This window comes from Calonectris borealis, chromosome 2, assembly GCF_964195595.1.
Source record: "Calonectris borealis chromosome 2, bCalBor7.hap1.2, whole genome shotgun sequence".
Taxonomy (NCBI): domain Eukaryota; kingdom Metazoa; phylum Chordata; class Aves; order Procellariiformes; family Procellariidae; genus Calonectris; species Calonectris borealis.
Window position 1 is genome coordinate 129,156,659 of NC_134313.1, and position 14,348 is coordinate 129,171,006.

The following is a 14,348-nucleotide window of genomic DNA, read 5'->3' on the forward strand; positions in this document are numbered from 1 at the left end:
GGGAAAAAAACCCTAACACCAACAAACAAACAAAAACACGCAGAAGTTAAGGTTTCTATTTAAAAAAAAAAAAGGCAACTTCTTTAAAACAAGATCTGGGCTCTAACCATAATCAGCCTAAATATTTATTGAGTATAGACATTAAAGAACTTAATTTATGACACGAGAAGTGACTGTGTATCAAAAAACCAAGTGAACTTAAATCTGAGCAGTTTCACCATTGCTTCTTACGGTGTCAGTGGAAAAGCAAGTGTGTGAGCTTGTTAAGTCATGCGTGAGTAAACTGGCATTGCCATGTAGGCGTACGGGAATAGGAGAGGGTACTGGCCTTCAGCACAGGATTAAATCTGACTGAACAATATTCTACAGCACGCAAAACAACATGAAAAGTTAAATGGCTGGGAGAAAAAAATGTCCTTAATAGCTTTCTTGTACTGATGTACTTGGAATCATAAGCCTTTTTCTTTTAAACAAATGCCATCTGTGATTTCCAGATACTCCTTAAAAAAGGCAGATAGGTTCTTCCTTGGCTGCAGTTTAATATAGAAACCTCTTTATCAATTTTTCAGGGAATAAACCTGCACTATGTCTTGTTATTTCTAGCTTAACAGAGCAGCAGTTGTAAATCTTCAATATAATAGAATCCATTTTGCTAGTTATTTCACCATGGGAAGGGCACTACTTTAATCACGAGGCTATATGAATTCATGTATGATTTTGTCCAAAGCCGACTGTTTAAAACAGCTGATCTGTATCTGAACTTAGAACTGTTTTTTGGTGAACGTGCAAATTAACTACATTATATTATGAAAGTACCCATTCATGACTAATAACAATTATCAGAGTAACGCTGCCTTTGTTCTCCTTTCATTATCCTCAGAACTAATCGTTCTTGCCCATAGTGTAATATTGTATCTTTGGTAATATTTAATTTTCTGTAAGAAGAATAATGAAAGGAAAAACACTGTGAAGAATAAGGAAGTTCTTTGTTATACACAGAAAAGATTAAGACTACTGCTTGCCACATGGAGGAGCTCCAGTATCAGGTTAGGAATTACCATTGCCGCCTGGAGGGCTCATTCCCTGGCCAAGTTGGACTGGAAAAGTAACTCCTGGGAATGCCCTGGCCTTGGGTCTGCCCCTGGGTGTGTGGATGAGGTTGCTGTAACTCTGTAGAAGTTAAGCGTGAGAGCACAATTTGGCCTGTGTTAGTGTTAATACTCTTTCCAACTGGTATGCCACATAGATCACAGAGACCTCAAAGCTACTTAAACTGGTGCAAACCCTGGCTTCTCTGAACTATTAGTTCTCTGCAGTTTTCCATATCTGCTTCCACAACTCCTCCTCCTGCTACAACATACAGGGCTAATTAAGGGGAAAGAAACCAACTGAAGTTGCTGACAAAAGTTATTCCTACCTTACTGTGTAATACTGCATCTCAGATTTAAGTAATGTAGATTCAGCTCCCAGATCCAGCTGTGCCAACATAAAAGGTCATTGACCTGCAGCTATTTTCAGTCCCTTTCTGTCCTACCAAGAGATTTTTTTACGCCAGGGTTCTGTCAGTGGAGCAGTTTATATGAAAACTCCCTAGTTAGCTTCAGGAAAATCTGTCTGCATTAGGTAAAATAACTCGCATTAATCTGGGCTGGTGGTGACAAACAGGGCAGTTCTTTGCCTTGGTGGATGGACCTGGGAGCAGGGGCTGTGGGTTGTGCATGTCCCGATCTGACCAGCTGGACATCTTGATATGTATTGGTTGGGGAGGGGGTCCCTGTTTTTTGCTGCCCACTCTCATTCTCTTTTACGTAGGCTAGATAGTGCTTGTAAACTAGAAAACATCAGCTCTGATGAACTGGGGAAAAAAAAGAGAAATGAGATGTGGTATGGATCCTGCAGGAGGGAATGGGAGGGAGGTTAGAGGCCCCCTGTGCAGCTCGTTTCTTAAAGCCAAGTTTTCACAGCTTGCTGTCTCAGTAAACATGTTTACCCTCTGTTTAAAGTACCAGTTTTAGCTGATCTATGTGGCTCTGCTGACGTGTGTGAGGGAGTGCCGGTGGGAGCAGCTCACCCGGCAGCTCGCAGGGGACGCAGCTGGGCACAGCGAGGTGCTGGGTCGGAGGCAGGAATGGGCAATGGACTGGGGAAAGAACAGCAGTCTGAGGCCTTCGTTTTCTGTAACAGCTGTCTTGCACTGAGTATGTCTGGTTGAAAACAGGTTCTTCCCTCCTTTCAGAGTAACACAGCCACGACTCACGGCCTCTCTTCAGATTAATTCCTGTTATCAGTCTTATCTTTACTGATGAATTATTGTCAGACAATTATTACTCTTCTCCTTCCCATAAAGTATAACCACTTAATTCTCACCCTTCTACCTGTGCTGTTGATGGGGTTGGGTGTGCAATTGGCACAGCTGTGGCATCTGCACTGTGCTGTAGGCACACATAAGCTTTTGGAGGCTCCTAGAAAGGAGAAACCACCTCAGAGGCTGTGGTGTGTCTGAACTTCTGCATTTTTTCTTTTCTTACTCCCATTGGCGATCTCAGCTGGGGCACTGCACACTGGCATAGCAGAAGCATGAAGAGCTTTGGGTTTCTCCAGCCACTTCTGCTTCCTGCAGCTAGCTCGTGAGAGAAACAGCAGCCTGTATGTTTTGCAGGAGGCAAAGGTAGTTTAAAGTAGCCATTGTTGCTGCTTACCAGTTCATTTTAAGTTACTGTGCAAGTTTTTGTGGCATGATATGCTAAAACTACAAATCACAGTCTTCTGAAGTTGATGATTAATGTATAATCTGAAATTGCTTTATTTTCCTCCCAGGTCAGGTTAGTGAAAAAATCTCTAACTTTTAAATTTATAAATAACTCTGAAAGACTTTGTGTTCTTGTAAATCTTTGGTTGGAAAGGCTAAGATAACTGACATTAGTTGCAACTGGCGTTATTTATACAAATGACTTCATTTTTATGTACTTTTGCCTCTGAAGAATGTTAAATTTCTCAACTTGTTTTACAGGGATGTTTTGCCTTATTTCCTGAGATTTAAGGCACAAAAAAAGAGCTCATGACCTTACTGTCTGAAATAGTTCAGAAATGTGACACACATAATGGCTGCAAGGGCAGTTGCTGCTGCTGAAAGTTCAGCTGGAAGAGTGGCAGTAGGAATCACTTCTAGAAATCCAAGTTTTTTGTGTGAGCTAGTACATCTTCCTGGCCATGGGTGTGAGTAATTAAGCTTCACTTCTAACAAATTAAATATGATTCAGGAGTTCATAATTGGAACTTGGGCTTAGAATGTGAATCCTGCAAAATCTACGTTTGTACTCTTGCCTTTTTTTCTATCATCTGCTGCAATATTAGCAAACATATTGAGTAACTTAATTTGATTAAAGGTATGGTAACTGCAGCAACATAGCACAGAACCTGTTCTAAATTAACAGTTATGGGTGATAAATTATATATTTTTGAATTGCTAGGGGCAGAATGTAAAGTGTGCAGTACCAGCAACTGCAAGCTGCTGTACACTTAAAAAAAAAAAAAAAATTGTATGCAAACTTTATTGCTGGATTCCAGTGAAATAATAATAAATTGTGGGTAAGGTACACATTCTTTCAATTAAAATACACAGTCTTTGTATTAAGATGCAGCAACAGATGGAATAACATAGACTGTCCAAGAAATGAAAGGTAGTCCTACTTCCATAGATCTGGGATATTAGAAACCTTAGTTTAGGCTGGAGGATCCCCTTACAGAAACCTGAAGCGATTCAAGTGTGCAGCTGAGCAAATAGAGGGCTCCACTTCACTTGGTAGGAATTTGCACTGGTGGAATTGCATGGGGAATGAGTGAGGAGATTTCGGCCAGGGAAGTGCCTTTTGCCTCTGCTTCTTGGCAGTTTAATCTAATTAAAAGAAAGCAAGCTTTCCCAATATAGTTATCCTGTGTAAATGTAAGAACTTCATAAAACCCTTCTCTCTACTTCAATCATTTAAGCAGCCCATAACGACTTTCAGGTTAAAGAATTAATCTTCAGTTCCATGCTGAAAGTCTTCAAATATGATAATTCTTGAGGGATCTTTGAAAGAGCAGAGTTGTGCCGACCCTTTCGAACAAGTCATTAATGAAACGGCTTTGTGATAAATAGTGTGTGCTAATGACCTGTGGATGGGCTTTACAGAGAAAGGCACTGATCTCTTGGGGTCAGTAAAGATGGTATTGCAGACTTAGGAAGAATAAGGGTGTTAATACTTCTGTTCCAGACAGAATCCATCTCAAGCAGTTAAAATCTCTACTGAAATCCCTACTACAGGGTCATTTAATACCTTTCACTTCTTTACACTTGACTTAAGCCTTGTTTCTGTGTGCTATATAGAATTGCTGTTGTATGTAATAGCCACTGAACTCATGGCTGTTAAAAGCTAACCTTCTGTTTCTGGAAGGATTTGCAAAGGCTTTTTTTTTTTTTAATTAACGATTGTAAGGCTTTTTGTGATCCTCAAAGAGGAGCATGAATGCAAGGCTTTCCATTCTTATTGTGCCAAATCTGGAGTTTTCCCCCAGGCCTCCATTCTTTGGGAGTCAAGTGGTGCTGAAGAAGGGCTGCGGTCCAGGCGGAGAGCCTGGCACACCTGCCACTGCACTGTGCCTGCTACAAATCTTGGGCTCCTGCAGTTTCAGTGAGTTTGAGAGGATTTCAGTGAGAATTCCTACCTGCAGGTGCTGTGTTGCCACGGTGCGGCTTTCTAGGTGTGTGCTTGTGGCTGTTACCTTGTACAGCAAAGGGCTGTATTTGACCTTGGAAATACAGCAGGAAACGAGAGGATCATACCTCTTTGTTCCCCTGAACGTATAGATAAATAGATCTTGGCATTTTTTTCATTTTCTCTTTCACCCCTCTTACTCACATTCAAAAAATTAGGTGTTACCTTCTTTGCAGTCTTGAAAACCTGGATGATTGTAAATTTATACAATCATTCTTCAAGGGTAAAATCTTTTTTTTTTCACTCAATTTCCTATTCAGCCTTTCTGTTATTCTTAATACTGTTGGTTGTAGAAACTAAAGAGCTATCAGAAAGTGTCATTAGGACTCGCCCCCTTTTCCATTTCGCCTAGCAACATCTGTGTTCTCTGTCCCTCCGCCCTCAGTCTAGGACGTCCCCCAGCAAAGAAAGAGATGGGTAAGATTGCTATTTCAAAGGTAAAGGTAATCAGAAACACCCTCACCCTGCCCAAAGGAAAGAAATACTGGGGACTGGAGACTGTGAAGGTAGTACTTTCTGCTTCTATGGCAAGGCAATGCTCTGGGCAGAAGTTGTTGCAAAGCTGGAATGGCTGTGAACTCGCTGGCTTCTTTTGGCACTGTAATGAGTTCTGCTGCTCCTCCTCCTCGCCCGATAATCCCTGGCTAAATTTGAGGTGGGGGAAGACAATATTGGAGGATTTTGAAGAGAACTGTATTCATCCGTGTAGCTACATGAAACAGCAGGAGTAGTTCTTTGGAATGACCAAAACTTGTTAAAATTTAAGTGTCTAATATAGATCCTTAATAACTGATCTGACTCTTTTCAGGGGTGGTCAGTGGTCCCCAGATCCTGGGGGAAGGAACGTTCAAGACCTTTTAAACAAAGGTGGTTTTTCTGATGCCCTAATCGTCAAATTCATGTGCCTGAGAATAGAGAGGAAAACTCCAGAAATTTATTCAGATGTTTTAACTGTGCGTTCCCTAACAGGCCACAATTGCAGAATGAGAAGAATAAAGCTCTACAAATCTGTAAAGCACCAGAAATGTGTTTGAGGAGCTACCCTAGATGAGATAATGTGTGATTAGAATATTTATAATCACTGATGAGAACTAGGAATAATAATATTCACTAGCTGCAGTATTCTTTAACTTCCCTGTGGGTTAAAATGCCTATTAAAGTAGTTGTAGCATGTGGAGTGCTAATACAATACATAAGGATCATTGTGGGGAGAAAAGGTTTTAAAATAACTTCTCAGTCTGCAATTTTTCTCTTTGTCTGGGAATGAAATCTCACTTTGCTCCCAGATTTAAATCCTGCTTTGATGAAATGCCTTAGGAAAGCCACCTCCTTTCAAGATACTGTCCTCTGTCTCCTTCTAGTGTTAATATGTACTCAGAAAACATTATGAAAACTAATGTAGAGGATTTTTCAGACATTAATAACACACTCATTTTCTTTACTAATTGCTGAATGGCTTTGCATTAAACCTGTACATTTTCACTTCAAATACATGCAGCCTTTCTTTGAGTTGAGTGAAGGTATTTGCACTTTTCTAGCATGTGGTTAAGTTTCAGCTGCCCCTTTGAAGTGCTGTTTAAGGTTGTAATCCTCCAAGCAGTCTAGCACAAAGCTCAGCTGGAACTGCACCAGGACGATTTGCAGGGTGGAAGCCACTGTAGCATTTTGGTTCGGTCTAGCGGGGAAATGAGAAAACCCTCACAGATCCAGCAGAGAGCTCAAGAAATGGGAAGGTTTTCAAAGTTTCCTTGCCTCCTTCCAGCCATCCTTAAGCACCTGCTTTGTGAGAAGTTGTCTTTGGCTAAGATTTTTTTCAAAACCTTGTCTGTGTGTCACCTTTTCAGAACAAGAGTTTTAAGAAAAACATTGTGTAGGCTGAGAGACATGCCAAAATTAGGAGTTAACAATGCTGTATTATGGATATTATGACTGTGCTCTTCAAGTGCTTCCAGTAAGCCCTTGTTCAATCAGCTTTAGTCTTCGTGTGATTCCGGTTTCCAGAAATTCAGCTTTGTATCCCTTTGATGCTATGTCAAAATCTCCCCCTCTCCTGTCTTTTCTATATGCTGCCTCTGAAGGTTTAGTCCTGCAAGATGTTGAATGTACTGGATATAATTAGAGGCATGAAAAATTTTTGTGTGCATCTGTTGTTGCTCGCACAAACTACTTGTCATATGCCAAGCACTTCACAGGCACGTAAGGTAAAGATGCCATTCCAGGTGTCTCTCCACACACTTTAACAGTATATATGTCAGTGGTACTCTTTTCATTCCTGAAATTACACACGTTCTTTACTGCACTGGGACTGAAACGCTCAGCATTTTGCAGAATCACGATCTTGAAGACTATCCATGGTGTGAAGTTTGCTGTGTCTACCCAGAAAACACTTTGTATGGTGCTTATATGAAATAGAAAGCAAGCCAAGCGTGTTCCTGGTGGAGTAAGTGACCGCAGACAGGCCCACGGCTGCAGCTGTGCAGCAACTCCCAGTTCCTGCCCTCAGCAAATTACCCCCAGCACCGAAAAGCAGAGTTCTGGGGAGAGGAAAAGAGCCTGGCTCTTACTAGGGTGGGAGGCTTGCTTATATCATAAGCAGATTTTTTTCTGAGGAAGAAACAGATATGACACGACCAACACTTGCCAAATATGACAGATGAACAGACTTTTACACAGCAACAATACCTGTGCAGTTTGATTGCTCACTGTTTGGCAGACCAAATCCAGGGAGCTAGATGATTGCATGTGAGCTTCACCTCACTGACTCAAAATGACTGTAATGGTCTCCTTTAATATATGGAATATCTATGATGTTATATGTTGCTCCTTCAGATTTCCAATAGAAAATAATTTTTAGTATTTCTGTGTCTACAACTTTTATAACAAGTGGACCATAAATCCCCTGTCTACTATTGAGTGCTCTGTAGTACTGGTGATTTATCACAGGGATAATTTTATAACTCGAGTCACATGAGGACTCAGGTTGTAAATGTATCTTTGCTCTAAATCTTCAGCAGTTTGCTGTGACCCGGCTCACTGCAGCACTTGAATTCCCCCCTGAACATGCTTTAGAGTAAGTTGTGTGACAGAATTTTATACTTGCCTTTACTGATATCATCCTGAACAAATGAAGAGAGAGGAATATTACGCTATGCTTTCATAATTTTGCTTTTGATGAGAATTTTATTCTTAACAAATGTTTCTGCTTATCAACGAAACTAATTTTGATTAAAACACTGAGGTTTGCTTATCAAGAATTTGTATATATTTACCCTGCAAGCCCAAATACTCTATCCTCTTTTTTTTTTTTTGTAAGTACACTCTGTGAGCTGATTTAAGAAAACATGATTCTGCAGAAAGAAAACTTCCCATTAAACTGTTTCAAGGATAGGAAATATTTATTTTTCTAAAAACTTGGCATAATGCAAGTTAGCTGAAGTACAGCATATGTGTTGGGGAGTGCCCATTTATGGCTAGTCCAGTGGATGTGGAGTCTTCTGGCTGTTTCTTTTCACACCATCCAAGCATAACACAGCTCCTTGTTTGCATCACCTTACATTAGTATGACATGCAAATTTTTAAGTCCAGATTTGCATCCTTTCTGATAACTAAGAGGAGATAACTGTCCTTCCAAAGCACTTTGTATCTCTATACCAAACAATTGTAAAACTTCTCAAGGGGCATCTCTTTTGTAATCTTAATGCACTACTTGCACATCCCAGACTCTTGATACATAATCTTTTAAACAGCAGAAAGAGTTCTGCTCTGTGATATTAAGATGAGTCATGTTTATGACATTGGGCATAATTAAACTACTTATCCTATAAATCTGTTTAAACTGATGTAGGTAAAATAGGCAGTTACTGAAGACAGCCTGTAAGTCTGGCATTCTTTCAAGGCCTAGAGCAATCAGTTAGTGCCAGTGCAGAGTCATGGAATGAATTTTAAAGTAATCAGTTTATGCCAAGTCTTTCTTACCGTACTTGCAGGTCTAGTGGTAATAGGAAAGAAAAAGATAGTGATAGCTCATCTGGGAATGATTCTATTATGTAAAATAATCTGAAGCTATACAGAAAAACATACTGTGAGCAGGACTGGTCTCTAGAGGTTTGGCTTTTTTTTTTTTTTTTAAATATCTTGAAAGGCACAGCTTTCTTGCCACTGACAAGGCTTTACATCAGACATCTGATTCAAAAAAGCTTAGCATTTAACTTAATTTTGCTCTTTTCAACTTCAGTGACACCATTTTGCCACTGAGTGGGAGTAAAGTTAGAATAGTGCTGAACATTTTTGACAGGTTTTTTTCAAGGTGGTAATTTCCTGGATTTGCAAAGAACTCTACCTGCTTGGCACATAGAAATCATACATTTCAGATTAACTCCTGGATATTTTATGGAGCCATAGAGAATTTCAGAAAACTTGGAGCAAAGTCTCTACATTTGTTTCTGTTCTCCAGTTAACAGTGAATAAAAATATTTTTTGCATGTATGCATGTGTGTGTGCTCTTGTAGATAAATATATACAGAGGTAGAGCTTAGCTGAGGTTATGGTGTGTTGAAAATTTTGGAGTGTTGTTTTGCTTTTTCTCAGCTGAAGTTTTGCATAGGAATTTAGTCCCAGTTGGGAACCATTGATTTAGAACAGTTGTTTCCTTTAAATATAAAAACCTAAACCCATTCATTTAAAGAGAGCGTCACTAGGCAGGCTTTTTTGAATATTTTTTCAGTAAAGCTGCCTACATCCCTGCTTATGATTTAAACAGAGGCAAGACTGCCTTTTGACACTGGAGTACTTAGTGTGCTGTCACAGGTCACAATATATTGGTTTTAGTTGTCTCTTTCTCTGGCGCTGCCATTTCTCTCCTTCCTTTCTGCCCTTTAATTGAGACCCACAGGCTATTCAGCAGGAGCGGGTCTAGATTAGCATTTCTATCAGCCTGCAAGTCCTGTGATCTGATATTGTTTCCTTCACTGGGTCTGACAGTCACTTCTGGTGTCTCCTGTTAGCCTTGCACGGGGCCCAGGGCTTCTTGCAAAGGCTACCACTAAAGCTGTTTGGCAAATTGTAAGAGAAATTTATGAAACTGGAATGGTTTTCGGTTGTTTGACTTGGTCAGGATGAGTTGCTAAGCTCACGTATGACCCTCTTCCCAGTGGTTTCAAGGTACAAAGCCTTGCTGGGGTTGAGCAGTAAGGCGTGCAACAAGTCCTGCACCCTGAGTGATGCTCTCATATGGCTGTGCTGACCAGCCCTTATTTTTTTTGCACCTTTGCAAAAAGGGAAAAGGAAAAAAGATTCTCTGAGCATAAATTCCTTCTCAACCACCTAGTAAGCTGAAAATAGACCTGGAGAGAGTAGTGGGGGTTTTCCTTCTAGACTCTGTGCAGAAAGGTTTTTGAAATGGCATTTCAAGGATACAAGTATCGGAAGCTTGGGGGCCTGCTGATTGCTACCTCTCAGAAGAGACCTGTAAAAGCAAGTGAGGAAACTGGGGCAAACACTTTTCCAGTAGGAACCTACTGACTCACATTAATAGTAAGATTTGGCTCTGTGCTCAAGAAACAGGATTTCCACCTTGCATTCTCCTCTGAAAACCAGATCCTAAGAAAGAATTTGTTTCTTTGCTAATGGATCTTCCTCTCTTGCATTTCTGTAAAAGTTTTTATGTGACTATGAGCTTATTAAAATCTTAAATCTTGCTGGGGAGGGTGAGAAATCACCAGTGCCTAAATCACTTTTGAGATTTAGGTTCTTTAGGCAACACCTCCAAAAACATCTAAAGCTTGTTATAGTTTTTGTGTCCTACTTTCTTTCTATTTACTTGCAGGTCATAAGAAAAAAAAAAAACCCACTCACAAAAAAACAGAGATTGGATTTGCTGAAGAAAAAAAAGAAGAAAAGATTGACATGAAAGACGGGAGGGAATTCAAACAGTATTAAAGAACTGTTTAAAGAATTCTGAAACTAGGAACAATTTTCTGTAAGAGTAGCAGATGTTATAACATATAACCCCTCCCCTAGTTTTTAATGGAATGTGAAACTGTTGGACACTTTCTCTTTTGAAGGAGCTAGACATGAGAGTATAGATCTTTGTTTCAGGGAATTTGAGAATGTGTCAAACATCTCTGTGTATAAGGGGACTTTGAAGTATATTACTGAACTTTGTACTTGGAGGAATTAAAGGATGTTATAGCTTTGTGTGAAAGATAGCTTCAAAGCACACTGAGCAGTAGTGAAAGATCTGCAGTTACTAAATTTACAGCAAAAAGAACCTAGTAAGTCTTTCTTTTTATGTATAATAGCAACATGAAATTTATGGAGAAGGCATGTAAGATGGTGACTGAATGGATCTGTCAATGGGATATACGGAATTCTTTATCACTTAGTATTTTAAATCCAGATAATAGTGATGAAACAGCCATGGTTGTTTAAGGTGCTGACTTGAGTGGGTTGCTGTGGTCTTCAACTTTAAATGGATTCTTCTCTTCAGAGTAACTATGTATTTAGTTGAGCCTTGATTTTCTGCATTTTGACTAATGAAAGCTGTGTTTTCATGTTAAGCTATTAGAAGTCTGTTAGATTGCTGGGCACTGATTGTACTTCTAAGTTGTAACCTACACAAAGGATGTTCTGTCCTGTAATATTTCAAGAAAATTTCTGGAGTGATGGGGTGAGAGAGAGAAAAATCCAAGAATGTATGTATTGTAGGAGGAAGCTGAGAGGTATAAGAAGACACAGAACCTTGGCGTGTAAGTGTACTTAGGAGATTTAAGTTTGGCATCTTCTAAGTTTGGCAGAGATCATCGGTCACGTGCTTGCTGCCAGTAGCTTATAACTGACTTCTTAAGCTTTTTCTCAGTTTTTTCCCTGCTTAGAACCTCCACAGGGATGCATGTAAGGATGTCGTCTGAAGGGAACTGATTATCTTCAGCCGGGAGGACCATGAATCCTTGGAGACAAGAGCCAGTGGCATGGTGACATTTGACTTGCTTTGACTGAATTTGGATTTTGAAGGCCGTGTCTGATAGGTAGACTGGCACAAAATAAACTAGGATGTGAATTTACAGTGTGCTACCTACTCCGTGCTAATTGCTCTTTTACACATTTTGCTATGCCTGAGGGAAGGGATGCCATCCATAGGGACCTTGACAGGCTTGAGAAGTAGGCCAATGTGAACCTCATGAAGTTCAACAAAGCTGAATGTGAGGTTCTGCACCCGGCCTGGGGCAATCCCCAATATCAGTACAGACTGGGGGGTGAATGGATTGAGAGCAGCCCTGTGGAAAAAGACTGGGGGATACTGGTGGATGAAAAATTGGATATGAGCCGGCAATGTGTGTTTGCAGCCCAGAAAGCCAGTTGTACCCTGGGCTGCATAACAAGAAGCCTGGCCAGCAGGTCGAGGGAGGTGATTGTCCCCCTCTACTTCACTTTTGTTGAGACCCCACCTGTAGTGCAGTGTTCAGCTCTGGGACCCCCAGCACAAGGAAGATATGGACTTGTTGGAGTGGGTCCAGAGGAGAGCCACGAAAATCATCCAAGCGCTGGAACACCTCTCCTATGAAGAAAGGCTGAGAGAGTTGGGGTTGTTCAGCCTGGAGAAGAGAAGGCTCCAAAGAGACATTGTTGTGGCGTTTCAGTACTTAAAGGAGGCTTATAAGAGAGATGGAGAGAGACTTTTTACCAGGGCCTGTAGTGACAGGACAAGGGGTAATGGAAACTAAAAGAGGGTAGATTTAGATCAGATATAAGGAAGAAATTCTTTACAATGAGGGTGGTGAAACACTGGAACAGGTTGCCCGGAGAAGCTGTGGATGCCCCATCCCTGGAAGTGTTCAACGTCAGGTTGGATGGGGCTTTGAACAACCTAATTTAGTGGAAGATGTCCCTGCCCATGGCAGGGGGGTTGGACTAGATGCTCTTTAAACATCCCTTCCAACCCAAACTATTCTATGATTCCATGATTCTATATTCATAGTACATATTAGGTGTGCCCAGTAGCTTCATTTTCTTTGGAAGCAGGATAATCCACCTTGCACAAGGGCATCATTTGTTTCCGTGTAAGTAGTGACTAATGCAGGTTTATTTCATTCCCTGTATCCATGGCTTTTAATGGCTTTCTTATCCTAAGAAAGATGTTGCTTGGAAATATTTGGAAGAAGTGAGTGTAGCCAGGAGGAGATCGCTGCTGCAAGGACTGGATTAGGGAATGGGGCAGGCAGGACTAAGACAGCAGCAGCTGGTAGAAGACACTGACAGTGATGAGGATCAGTGATCAGGAGCAGAGGAAGGTTAGTGGGAGCTGTCAACTGACAGAGGGACAGAGGTTTGCTACGCCAAGTTACTGTGCATTAACTTTGCCATGTAAAGAAGCCTTAAATGACTAAAGCAAAACCCTGTACACAGAAAAGCTGTTTAGAGCATCATTCTTCCAGATTATAAATTACGAGAGCTAGTTTTATATCTAGATCTTTGAAAAAGAAATGAAACCATCCCCATTTTTGATACTTCTCCAAGTGACAGCAGTATGTTATCAACCAAGTAAATGTAAATGAGCGCTGACTTCAGTGTTTTCTCACTTAGCCATGAAAGTATTGAATGTTTCTTCAGTGGTGTTTTATTCAAATTTACCAGCTGGAAAGAAGGAGGAGAAGCTGTGGCTCCAGAGATTCTCTGTCAGCTGTGCCATCATCTCCAGAGACTGCTAGATCCTACTTTGGGGTCTTTGCCCTATACATGTTTCCTGAGGGCTGCCTACGCTCTCATTATCCTGTTGTTTTTTCCTCCTTTTGTGGGTTCACAAGATGAATGAATGGCTAAGGTTAGTATTGAACTCGGTGAGTCCCCAGGTGGCACTGCTACAACTTGACAGAAGGTCACACTTCCTTCCTTTTTTGAAGATGAGATAATTTGGTAGTGCCAATGTACGTTTATATATAGGAAAAAAGATGAAGAGTCTGTAAGAACTTACATTGTTCCTTCTTCCCAATATCTTGCAATAAATGCCATACAAAAACTATTAAGTGAGGCACAGCTGTAATTCTAATACACTATTATAGAGCAAGTACTTTCAAAAGTATCCATTGGAGGACACTAGAACACAACAAATCACAGGAAGTATGGTGATTTTACTTTTCTTGAAAATCCATATTTCTCTTTTAAAGAAGAAAAATGAAAGTAGAAGGGTTTTTTTTACGTAACATGGTCTGAAAATCGATTATTACCTGACTGTTTTTCTCTGTTTGTCACACCTTCTAAAGCTCCATTACTTCTTTGGTTTTGTTTTTGGGACTGGTGGGAGGTACTTACTCTCTGGCTGCTTGTATAATCACTTGTTCTAATTTTAGATAAAACCCAGATGGGCTCGAGCTTTCCCGTTCATTTTTTATTTTTTCCTTCTTAGCTTTTAATCACTTGCAAGTGTTACATTAGCTTTTGTATCTCCTTTATATTTAAAATGATTACTATCTTTGCATCTCCTTGCTTGCAGCTCACAGAAAAAGTTTAATGTGTGGCCAATCACTAGTATCATAACTGACTTATAAATCAGATAAATTAGTGCTGGATTGAAGAACACCTTTGACTCAACATGCTTCT